A 13,809-nucleotide genomic window follows, 5' to 3' on the forward strand; every position below is an offset into this window, starting at 1 on the left:
ATAATTCATTCCAAAACATTTTAACATTAACACAGTACAGAATGATGTTAAATTGTTCAATATTTTGAATATACTTAGACAGTGTGCTATTGCAAGGGTAACATTTATGTAATATACGTGACTTCTTTTATCTTATTTGATAATAAATAATTGTGGGGAAGAGACCAGACAAAGTTCCAGCTGATTTCAAATAACGCCATCCATTGAAAAGAAGGTGCTGGAATAAATCTTCTATTGATAAGACTGCAAACAAAATGGTTATTAAATTTGACATCAGTAATAACAATTCCATCTATTGAAACAGTAGAACTCAAAGTCACTTAGTTACAAGTTTGTTCTCCTTTTAAAAGTGTTTTTATTCCACTAGGAATGGCACTTAAGACAGTTTTATACTCTGACAGTATAAAAGTTGTTTAAAAACCAATAAAAAAATAAATAATATTTTTGTAGATAATACTCTGATTATTCCAAATTAAGCACCGGTGTGGTGAAAAAATATGTTTATATATTAGTAACTATGACAACAAGGCTTGATGGTGAAATTTGGCCAATTTAATGGGTAGTACCAATTGAAAAGGGCACTGCAACAAAAAGTTAATACCTCCAAATTTCTTAAAAATAAAATTGGGATAAATATTCCAAATTGAGTCTGTTTTTTATATATATATATTTTTTAACCAATTAACTTTTATAACATGGTTGAACAGAGAAAAGTCAATGACTCCAAGGCCTCCATCATTAACGTTATTCTTTAGGACCTCCTTTTTGATCTTGTGTGGTTTATTTTTCCATATGAAATTATATAGTAATTTATCTAATAAGTAACATGATGACTTAGGACAATCTATTGCAGAAAAAAATATGAAGCTCTTGACAGACCCTCTGCCTTCGATAACAAAACTCAACCAGTAAGAGATAAATCCCTTTCAAGCCAAGAGTTGATTTTTTTTCTAATTGAATCAGTCATGGGATTTAGATTGATATTTGTGAGGGCCAAATTAGACTTTAATGTTATCTTTACACCCAAATAATTAATTACTTCTTTAAGATGAATTCCACACATTATGAACTTATCTATATTTTTTAATGCCAATATTTCACATTTTGAAATATTAAGAGAGAGACCAGAAACCTGTGAAGAATCTTTAATAATCTCCAATACTTTAGGGACTTCATATTGATAACTTGGGAAAATTGTGGTATAATCTACAAATTGGGGAATTTTTTAAATGTTTTTTTATTCTCTTTTCTCTCAGTTTGGAATGCCCAATTCCCACTACTTAGTAGGTCCTCGTGGTGCAGTTACTCACCTCAATCTGGGTGGTGGAGGATAAGTCTCAGTTGCCTCCGATTCTGAGACAGTCAGTCCACGCATCTTATCACGTGGCATGTTGTGCATGACACCGCAGAGACTCCCAGCATGTGGAGGCTCATGCCACTCTCCGCGATCCAAGCACAATTTACCATGCGCCCCATTGAGAGCGAGAACCACTAATCGCGACCACGGGGAGGTTACCCCATGTGACTCTACCCTCTCTAGCAACTGGGCTAATTTGGTTGCTTAGGAGACCTGGCTGGAGTCATTCAGCACACCCTGGATTTGAACTCACGACTCCAGGGGAGGAATTGGGAAATTTTTAGTTCTTTGTCTTGAATTCTAATACCCTAAGACCATTGTTTTGATTAATCATTGAACTTCAAATCTGTGTGAAAAGCAAGAATAAAAACAGGGAAAAGGGGCAATCCTGTCTTATACCTCTGCGAATTGGAAATTTTGGTGTTGTTCCAGATAGAAGTTTGACACAGCTGTTTCCTCTCACATAGTTTTCAGAGCATTAATACAATTATTACTAAAATCAAAAAAATGTAATATACTAAATATGAATCTATGACTAACAGTGTCAAATGCTTTTTGGAAGTCTAAAAACAAAATAAGGGAGGGATCTAAAAACAAATCACTATATTCAATCAAATCCAGAACTAACTTCATAAACCCTGACTGGCATTCATCAATCAATTCATTAAGAACATTTTTAAGTTGTTTTGCTAAAATTGATGCCAAAACTTTATAATGATTATTTAATAAGGTGATTGGATGCCAGTTATCGATCAGAAGAGTGTTTTTTAGGGGTTTTGGTATTAGAGTAATAACACCCTCTCTCATTGATGGTGGAATGTATCCATTAACCAAAGATTCTTCATACACTGCCAATAAGAATATAGAGATTGGGTCACAGAAAGTCTTAAAAAGTTCTGAAGTCAACCTATTGCTCCTGGGAGATAGCAGAGCTTACGGAGCTGGCCAGAGTTCAGCATGCGACTGGTAGTGCAAAGTGTCCAGTTTGACAGCACTCTTTTCAACTCCTCCCCCGACTACAACTGGCAAATCTCGCCGATCGGTAAATCGAGATGCAGTTCAAGTCGAACACACAAAGTATTTCTAGCAAGTCAGTCCACTGTCGGCCATCTTTAGAACGCTCTCGGCAGGCTATTTCCAGTCATGCCATGGGGGAACACCGAAATCTCAAAAACAGTTGGTCAAGATTACGATCAAAGAGCATATTTTAAATCAGCAGTAAATTGTCTATTTGTATTGTCGGATAGTACTGGCCGGTTGGCCACCCCCTAGCTCCACCCCAGTCTGAAGACTAAGGATAGAATATCAGTTCACTATCTAGTTTAGATGGATCATGGTGATGTACTTGATCTTGTAGACTTGGATGTGGAGGAGCAAGAGAGAGGGGACAGACCTTTGTCCGACCTCAATTTAGAAGATGTGATGGTGGATGACAAAAATGAAGATGATATTTACAACATGTGGGATGTTTACGACTAATTCTTTAGGAATATGGAAGATGAGAATGTGACGATGACGAAAGCCACTCTAGCGACATGGAGTTACTTTGCTTTGAGGGAGCCTGGAACCAACTTTTCCAACTGCATATCTAAACAACCCTTTCGATTCCATGCTTGCCTGGAATGCAGATGCCTGGAGCGTTACATTTGTTGCCTCAGGTGATTCCTTCACTCCAAGGTTTAATCCAGTTTATGACAACCCTCCAGCACCACCTGGTCAGATATCAATGGATGATTCCAGCTCAGATGATTCTAACTTGGGTAATTCCAACTTGGATGATGACAGACCTGGACCCTCTCACCAGGTCAGTAATGGGGACAGCCCTGGAGAAACCAGATCATCTGCTGACCAGAGCTCCAGCAGCCAGGATGAGATGAGATACACAGTGGGGAAAGGAGAGAGAGACATGCTCCTCAGACAGCCCTTAAAACCCACTCAGCAACACAAGGAGATCGGACCGCACACTGATGATTCAGATTAATCACTTAGAAGTATTTAATCAGTACTTAAAAAATAAATACTGCGGATAAAAATAAATAAGTTTGAGTGGTTTGTGTCCTATGTTTTTATGTTAAATACAGTCAGATAGCTAAAACTTATGGGATTCTGTATGTGTATTAAAAAACAGGACTGTGATGAGCATAGACACTGACCACTGACTGAAGCAAACAGATCTGATCATTTACATAAGGGTTCCCCAATTAGGTTCTCTTGTAATCCTGCTGTCAATAATTGGGCTTTACATACATTGTCAAGATACTTTGTCACTAAACAATTTTCCAACCACATGAGTATCTATGTATGAAATGTGTACACACACACACACACACACACACACACACACACAGGTTTGTTTCATTATATAAGTGAGGACATCTCATAGGCTTCCATTGATTTCATAGCAGGCTAATGATATTTTCTATTCCCTAACCCTACCCCTAAACCTAACCCTTGCAGAAACCTGTACACATCAGTAGATTTAAAGCTAAACATGTTTTGGCTGATTTATGAGCATTTTTTTTTTACTAGTGAGGACAACATGAAATGTCCTCACTAGTGGGTTTTCAATCAGTTTCACTATATTAGTGAGGACATTTTCAAAAATTTGGGCACGTACAAATACAGTTAAACCTCCACACAGACACACACTAATTTACAATGTATACAGCATCAAATTAGAACCATCAAACTAATACACAACTTTAGAGTTTAATTATATTTTGAGAGTATTAAAATAAACCTTTGTTTAGCAAGCACATCTAAAGTCTGGTTTCAGACTTTCCTCTCAACATTATGGAAACAAACACAACATTGGTCTGTTAAACCAATGAGCCACTGATGTTGGCAGCATTTTCAGACATGCCCTCATGTTTGTGCGTACATGAATGATGCTATTTGAGGCTGATGAAATCGCATTTACTGTAATTATTCGGAAACACTTTACAATAAGTTTATATTAATTAACATTAGTTAACTACATTAGCTAACATTTCACAGCACTTCTTAATCTGGGTTAATGTTAATTTCAACATATTCAACATTTTTTTTATTTTTTATTACAAGTTGTATATTTGAACATTATTAGAGCATTATGAACCAACAGTGAACAATTTTGTTTTGATAACCAAGATTAATAAATGCTGTCAAAAAATATTGTACTTTGTTAGTTCATGATACCTAATGTATTTACTAATGTTAAAAAATGCAACGCTGTTGTAAAGTGTTACCAATAATAATTCTGCAAGTTACTGTAGAATAATAGAAGACAGCAAGCAGCAACAGCTGTCACCTCACAAAGCATTGTCACCTCCATTTGAGCATTGACATTAGGGCTGAAACGATTAGTCGACAATGTCGACAATATGTCGTATAGTCATTTGATCACATTAAACTCTAATGATGGCGCACAAGAGCAGCACTGCAGTTCCCGCCTGACTGAGAGGAAGTATTACACAGCTCACAGTCCAGATGCACTCTAAACTTTCCATACACCTTCATGTGATGTAGTTTGCAAAGTATGAGGGAATTATAATGCAAAAATACTAAATATGTAAATACAGAAGCACTCTCATTGTGAAGCTGGAGCTGCTGCTCCACTGAAGGAAAACTTGCGTGTCGAGCGTCTTTAAAGGAAACACCCCGGCATTACATCTTAAATGCAGTTATATTTACTGCGTTATAGCTTTATTAAAGTTCAAATAATATGGAAGCAGATCGTGTAAATAACTACAAACTCCGAAACTGGCATTTCTCTGTGCGGTCAGCGGCTCTTCTATGGCCTTGTTCAGACTGACACTTAAAATCGGATTTTTTGCATATCCAGATTGTATCCAGATGAGTTTTTGATAGTCTGGACAGCAGAAAACCACATGAAATAAGATTTTCCCAAATCTGATTCAAACCACATCGGGAGGTGGTTTCAAATGCGATTGAAATCTGATTTTTTCAGATGCATCTCAGTCCGGACACTCTGGCTGCTCAAATCGGATTTAAAATGGTCTTTCGCGTCACTCTTAACGCGACACACAACGATGACGTCAAAAAATCGGTGACTGCAGCACGGAACATCACAATATTTACCAGTCTCCTGGTTCTGCACCATGACTGGACAGGGCGCTTATTTGGAGAGCGAGATGATACCATGACTGAGTACTTTAATCATTTCTGGTTTCAATTTTATCGAGGAGAGTTGTAATAATAAGGTATTAAGAACATTTGTAAATGCACAGACTTTCCCTTTACATGTCAGAAAGAGACCTCTTGTTTATGATTTTTGTAAGGAGAAAGTGGTTCAAATTAGAACAAGGTTTCTTTCTTTCCCTCTTCTACCGAAGGCTAAAGAGGTTCAGTTTAAAATGATTAATGACATCTATCCTTGTAATGAGTTCCTCAGACATAGATTTAATATGGACTGCAATCAGTGCACCTTCTGTGAAGCAGACATTGGAACATTTATTTTACTCGTGCAAATTTTCAAAAAAAATTCTGGGAAGACCTTCATGTTTGGTTAAGTTTGAAATATGTTATTCCTGACTTTGACTTTAAATCTATAAAATATGGGGTCTTTTTTCTCAATGGTGATGTTGAATTTTTGGTCAATAATATTGTGGTTTTGGCTAATTACTTTATACATAAATCTAGATTTTTAAAGAATCCTCCCATCCTCTTGCATTTCCAGAAGGATTTGGCGATCTTCCTCAAATCCTTAAAATGTATGCATAATAAAAAAGCCCTTAAATTGCGCAAAGTTTTGGAGATATACTTTAATGATTAACCCCCTTGTACAATATTATTTTGGTCTTATTTTTATTTATTTATTTATTATTATTTTATTTATTTATTTATTTTCTGTTAATCTTTGGCTATTTACCTCTGTTTATTATGCTTATTTTTTGTTTGTGCTGCTATTTAGTTAAATATATTATATGTTGCTTCTCAAGTAAATGTATCTTATTTTAAGGATTTGTAGACAATTTTAAATGGAAAACAAGACAAAAACATTTGATAACAATAGGATTTTTTGCAGTGAATTTCTTTACTGAATTAAATTTAATAAAAAGTAGTTTTGCCCTTTAATTCAGTGAATGTCATTTAGAGGTATTTTTAAAAGATGATTTTGTCCTCTTTATTGTTACACACACATTTAATACAACCTTTGAAGCCAGGGCACAAGCTGAATAATCGGTTAAGAGCTAATGATTAATCGTTGCAATAATCGCCGAATAGTCGAATAATCGTTAGGTTAATCGATTATCAAAATAATCGTTAGTTGGAGCCTAATTGATATTCACTCTCTGTAATGCTCATCCTAAACTCGTGCAACCTGCAAAAGTGAGTGTTCAGTAATGCAAGTTTAAAAGAGATGTTGTTCAAAAGACACTATGTATGTACTGTATATATAACATACTATGTGTTCCTTTCCCCTCACTGTTCACACCTTTTAATCACTAATCTTGTTCATGGGTTAGGTTTAGGGTTTGTTAGGGTTAGGGTTAGGGTTTGTTGTTGTTGTTGTTTTTTTTTTTTTTTTTCATTTTCTGGCATTTGTATGTGTCCGGGGTTGATTTTTATTTTTTATTTTTTTTTTCAACATTCAACTTTTTGATGTTAGTTAAAACCTTCTCTTTTTTCATTTCTTTTTGTTATTAAATTTTTTTTCCAATCATAAAACATACAAACACAACATAAAAAATGGAATCAATTATTCACATTAAACCCCTCCTCCTGAACATTTTCTGCCAATCATGACTAGGACCCAACATTTTAAATATCATCCCAGGAAACAGTGTCTGGAGCAAAATTAAAATTGAGTGCCCAATACCTCACACATAAAGCTCTGAACCCTCAACCAAAATTCTTGGATCTTAACACATCCCCAAAAAACATGTGTTGTGTCCCCATCTTCTGATTGGCACCACCAGCAGGTGGGTGTGTCTTTTTTTAAATTTTTTTGTATTTTTTTATTTTTTTATTAACAATTTTTATTGATTCCATGCAGCAAATCAAACAGACAGAAAATGCAGAATCAAACCACATGAAATCACAACTTTTCCATTTTTTGCTCAGTCATCAGTTTAGTGAGTTCTAATGGTTCCACAAAGTTTCTAATATCTTCATCAGTAGACGAAGATGTGGAACTATTAAGATCAAGATAGAATTCTTTAAAAGTATTATTAATATCAATGGCCGAGTTAAATATTTGACCACTAGCAGTTTTCACTGAGAGAATGGCAGAAAAAACACTCTCTGCTTTATATATCTAGCCAATAGCTTCCCTGCTTTATCCCCCGACTCAAAGAATGACTGTCTTGCCCTGAACATCCAAAACTCCACCTTCCGTGAAAAAATAGTATTATATATGTGTTTCAATCAGGTCAATACTCTGAGGCCATCAGACGACATTCTGCGCTTCAGCTCTGCCTCAGCATTTTTTTATATTCCCTATGCCCTTTAATATTCGTGCTTTGGATTTTTTGATGAATGAGGCATACTGTATGATCCGACCCCTAAGAACCACCTTAAGTGCCTCCCAAGCCACACCCACAGAGGATACTAAGGACCAGTTGGTATCCATATAAACATTGATTTCAGCCTTTAACATTTGTTGGAATTCAGGATTTTGCAAAAGGGATACATTAAAGCACTGACTATATGATTTCTTTTTCTCCGTATGTGGCAACACCTCTAAACTCGCCAGGGCGTGATCTGAGACTAAGATGTTTCCAATTGAGCAATCAATAACAGATGAAATGAGGGACTTAGATATAAAAATAAAAAAATCTATTCTAGAATAAATCTTATGGACTGATGAAAAAAATGTATAGTCCTTACCAGATGGGTTCAAAAGTCTCCAAATATCTGTAAGACCAAGATTTTTACACATCCTGTGAAGCGTCAATGTTCCTCTAGTGGGTTTACACACTTTTGCTTCACTATGATCAAGGATTGAGTCCATCAAAAGATTAAAGTCTCCTCCCAATATTATATCATGAGGGGTGCCAGCAGCTTGCAACATCCCTTCAAGCTCTATAAAAAAGCCCTGATCATCAGCGTTAGGTGCGTAAATATTAGCCAAAATATGACTTTGCCCCTGAATTTCTGCTAAAACAATAATGACTCTCAAACAGATTAATTTATCATTAATCTGTTTGAGACATTTTAATTGTAGATGTTTACTTATCAGCGTAATGACTCCTCTGCTCTTACTTGAGCCAGCACTAAAGAAAACATGCCCACCCCATATCTTCCCAAATTTTTCAGCTTCCTGCGGGGAAAGATGTGTTTCTTGAAGAAACACTATATCATATATCTTTCATTTAATAAAAGAAATAACCTTCCCTCTTTTTATGGGGTGCCCCAACCCATTCACATTCCACATGGAGAGAGACAATCCACTAGTATTAACATTTGACATTTTGACATATTAGAAAAAATAGATTGTGTGTTCAAAACAAAATTATAAAGACCACATTCCAACATTAGTGCAACAGTCAAACCTCAAACTTCCCCTTGAACCAAACAAACAGGAAAAAAAAAAACATGCGCCATAACCCCACGCACGACAGTGCCAACCGCCGTCCATCCCTCTAAACTCAAACAGTCCATGTACGCCTACGAGAGCCCCTGCAACAAATTTGCCGTCGAATTGCTCAAGTCCGGTGCTTCTATACAAATTTTGTGAGACAGATGTAGGGCTTTACTAGTTGTTTAGATCAGTGTTACTATCAGAAATAATTAATAATTATTTCTTTAGTTATTAATTAATATTTAAATTAATTAATTGAATCTAACTCATTAAAACCTCATATGGGGCTCCACTAAATGTAGTGCGCTACGTTTAGTAGCGGGTTTGGTTATTAGCAATAATTAATAATTATCAAAGACAATTATTAATTATTAAAATCAATAGAACATTGATGAGAATCAATGTTAGCTTTTTCTAATCCTTTAAATCAACAACTATCAAAGATAATCATTAATGGTTAAAACTGATGAAACGTTAATTAAAATTAACACTAGCTTATTGATCATTCAAATTCAACAATCATCAAAGATAATTATCAATTATCAAAAATCAACAGAATATTAATAAGGATTAACATTGATGGGGCACCATCCTGGAATCAGGGACTAATAACCAGATAGTATAACAGTCTCAATATTAGATTGTTTTCTTAGGAAAATCGACATCCGAAGAATATCGATTTTCAGGAAAAAAAACAATGAATGAAGGCTTGAATCCGAGCACTGACATCCTGTCAGCATGACACAGGCGTATGCAAAACAAACCAAAACACTTCTCTTTGTAATATAAACAAAGTTTATTTATGCAGTAATATCAATTAATAATTAATACAATGCAGTCAATAAACTTCCGACTTACAACTACAAACTAAACAGTGATATGATTAGATATGGAAATCAAAATAATTCTATAACACTTGAGGGTGTGTGTGTGTGAGAGCGAGTGTGTGTGTGTGTGTGTGAGAGCGAGTGTGTGTGTGTGTGTGTGTGTGTGGTTAGTGCGAGAGAGAGAGAAAAAGAATAAAGTGATGGCCCTAATGCCGATTTTGCGATCGTGGGAGAGAAAGCAGCTGTTAGTTTATCGCTCAGAGACGTGGTGGACGGCTCGTAAACAGTCCCGCGCTCTTTGATTCTTTAATGAATAAACTCAGTTTGCCGGTCTCACCCGCGATGGTGGAAATGCACAACAGTCCAATTTGGTTGGACCACAATACAGCAAAACAAATTTGTGATAATTAATACCCTGAGTATTAATAATGAGCGGACATGGCGGTCCATAAACTGTACAAGGAAAAACCTTGAAACACAAGAATAAAACACTATAATATTCTATCTCTGCCCAGAAGTAAACCTCTTACTTGAATCGCATGAGGATGCAGAATGTGTGTTCATCCATCCTTTAACTCCGACCCGGTTCCTTGAGGCTCGGGTGATGACGGGAGGCCTTTTCCTCGCTCTGTCGGCGGGCGTATGGCTGACTGCTTCTCGGCGGGCTGGCGGAGAAATCAGAAATGTCGACTTGATTGAAGATGGAAGAGAAATCTTTAATCTCTTCACTTCTGCAGGCAAACGGATGAAGATGCGTGATGGCCACAGTTTCAAGTCGGATGTTACTTCCTTGTGCCACGAGGTTGCATCTGAGAGCAGCGATGAGCTGCGTCTATACACTGCGAACAAAGTTGCTGGAAGCAAATCCCGGAAGCATTTCAGAGGTATTTCTGCTCCTGATGATGTCATGGTTTGAGGGACGTTCTGTTGTGTGCCTCATCCAATAGGAGTTGAGAGTTCGATCCTTTAGTGAGCAAGGCTTCATGGGATTTGTAGTCTGTTTTGGACTCCCTTTGTTTGATTTTGGCGCGATTTTTATCAGTAAGATTTACGACCTGGTATGTGGGGGCTTGAGTTAGGTTTTTACGACTGTGTTAGGCCTGCCGTTGTCTTCTATACATGAGGCCCAACACAGAATTACATAACAGAAGAAAATCTATAAAACAAACTCCAGCCAATAGGCAGAATAAACACAAAGAACGTGTAGATTCATCCACATACTCTCCCGAAGGTGTGTTCCTCCCCAGCCTCTAGCGGAACCAGCACACACACACAAAAAAAAACTTCAGTTTCCTCGGACAGTCAAACGAATGTTCAGTGAGCTGGCTGTTTCATGAGTGCAGCAGATGACCTAATCATTCCAATGTCCTGCAAAAAATATTCCACAAAGCAAACACCATCCAATAGGAGGCATAAGCACAAGGAATATGCAGATTCATCCACAACTGTCCCGAAGGAGTGTTATTCCACAAAATAAACTCTAGCCGCTAGGCGGAATCAACACAAAAAGAAACAAAAAAGGCATCCAGTTTCCTCGGACGGTCAAGTGAATGTTCAGTGAGTCAGGTCCACTCGGCTGTATCGAGAGCATCACACAATGACTTACTCATTCCATTGACTTTATGAAGGACAATGCTTGTTGGGGACAAGTAAATACTTTGCGGCCATCCTTAGCATCTATTCTCAATCTGGACGGGAACTTCAGTGTAAAAGCGACCCTCCATCGATGCAAAAGTTTCTTGAAGGAGTGTTATTCCACAAAACAAACTCCAGCCGCGAGCCGGAACCAACACAAAAAGAAACAAAAAAGGCATCCAGTTTCCTCGGACGGTCAAGAGAATGTTCAGTGAGTCAGGCTCACTTGCTGCAACGTGAGAATCACACCATGACCTACTCATTCCATTGACTTTATAAAGGACAATGCTTGCTGTGGGCATGTAAATATTTTGCAGCCATCCTCAGTATCTATTCTCAATTTGGCCGGGAATATCAGTGCAAAAGCGACCTTCCGTTGATGTAAGAGTTTCTTGCATTCCTTGAATCGATCACGTTTCTCTTTTGTCGAATTCGCAAAGTCTGGGAACAAGAAAATGCTGTAGTTCTTCCAAGAAAGCCTTCCTTTACTCCTCGCCTCGCGTAACACAAGATCTTTATCGGATGATCTCAGAAATTTGGCCAGAATTGATCGGGGCCTGTCTCCCTCAGCAGATCTCAGAGCCAGGACCCTCTGAGCTCGCTTGATTTCCAGCTTATGGCCTGTTATATCGAGCAGACTCGGGAAAAGCTTGTCTAGGAATTTCACCATATCTCGACCTTCTTCATTCTCAGGAATTCCAACAATTGTTTCGCCGATTACGATTCTCAAGGTCTTCCAACTTTTCCCAAATGCGCTGCAAATCTGCCTGGGTCGCTAGCGGTTTAGCAGCTAATTCCTTCTCTGATGACTCCAGATAATCGATCCGTTTCTCAACGTCCCCCATTCTTGTACCAACTCAGAGAATTTTGTCTCCATTGCAGTGATCGATCGACGTATTACAGCAGGATCCTCCAAGTCCGCAACGACCTTTGCCAGCATTGACGACATGCTCGACAGTTGACGCTGAATCTCCCGCCACACCATCCAAACTGAGTGCCTGGTCTGCGGCCCTGTCAGGAGAATCAGCTCGAGCACGTAAGTGTCTTTTAATGTCTCCAGAGCCCGAGGATTTTGAATTCTTTGACATATTGACTTCATAGAACAGTTATGGAACATGGTGTATCGAATCTCACTGGTTTATGACACAGAAAATATTAGAAACTAGCAAAGTGCGCAGAGCTCGCCGTTCACACGTCTGACCCTCACATGGCGCCACGCGACTCTCTCTCTCTTTGTTTCCATTTCTTTTTGTTACATGAAGGTCACATTAAAATTATCTTGCCATAGCAATCTGTCTATGCCATCCCAGATGTGTATGACTTTTTTTCTTCTGCAGAACACAAACAAAGATTTTTAGAAGAATATCTCAGCTCGGTAGGTCCATACAATGCAAGTAAAAGGTGGCCAGAAATTTGAAGCTCCTACAAGCACATAATGGCAGCATTAAAGTAATCCACTAAAAAAATAAAGACTGCAATGCCAAGATGTTCAATGAAAAAGGAGTTACATTTTGGTCTGTTCTCACCCAAAACCTAATAGATTGCTTTAGCAAAAATGGATTAAACCACTGGAGTCATATGGATTACTTTCTTACGCATTTATAAGCTTTTTGGAGCTTCAAAGTTTTTGTCACCTTTCATTTCCATTGTATTAACCTATAGAGCTGAGATATTCATCTAAAATTCTTCATTTGTGTTCTGCAGAAGAAAGTATGTATGTACATCTGGGGTGGAATGAGGGTGATTAAATGATGAGAGGATTTTCATTTTTGGGTTTACTATTCCTTTAATAGAGCTCATTTTCTAAAAGTCCACAGGGTCAAAAGTGACCCTAGTTGAAGAAACACCTTAACTTAACAGTCATCTGGAATTGTATTTTACATGTTCATGGCTTAAGGGATAGCAGGCTACGGTAAAAATATGTCAGTATTTGTCATTTATAATGTTTCACTGAAAGGAACGCCCTCATATACCTGCGTATCTCAGTTAAGAAGCCCCTGTTATGATACTCTCTACAGTGTGAGACCACGTGTTCACTGAGCTGTAGAGAGCACATGTACGCTCATGCAAGAGAAGAAACCATTGTAGTCCACAACACGGGTGACAAAATAGTCGTACGTCTGTAATGTACACGCACATTTCTACTGTAACACATGGAGTTTTTGGTTAGAACGAGTTGTCCACATCGCTAGAATTATACGTAATTTATACTTTATTTCAAAATATAAACTACAAAAACTGTTACAAATAGTTTCATATATATTTCTATTTGTGTATCTCTTTATGCAGTTCATTCGCTTAGCTATAGGTGTATATATGGTAAAGGCAGAGTAGCTGAAACGAACAGCTTTAAAAGCAATTAAACAAATGATTACTCAAAACAAGAGGAGTTTGTGTCATTTGGTTTACCTCAACATTTGATACATTTGCCACATTTGCCACAAGAGGCGTTTACTTTTTATATG

This window comes from Myxocyprinus asiaticus, chromosome 12 (assembly GCF_019703515.2).
Source record: "Myxocyprinus asiaticus isolate MX2 ecotype Aquarium Trade chromosome 12, UBuf_Myxa_2, whole genome shotgun sequence".
In the NCBI taxonomy this organism is placed as follows: domain Eukaryota; kingdom Metazoa; phylum Chordata; class Actinopteri; order Cypriniformes; family Catostomidae; genus Myxocyprinus; species Myxocyprinus asiaticus.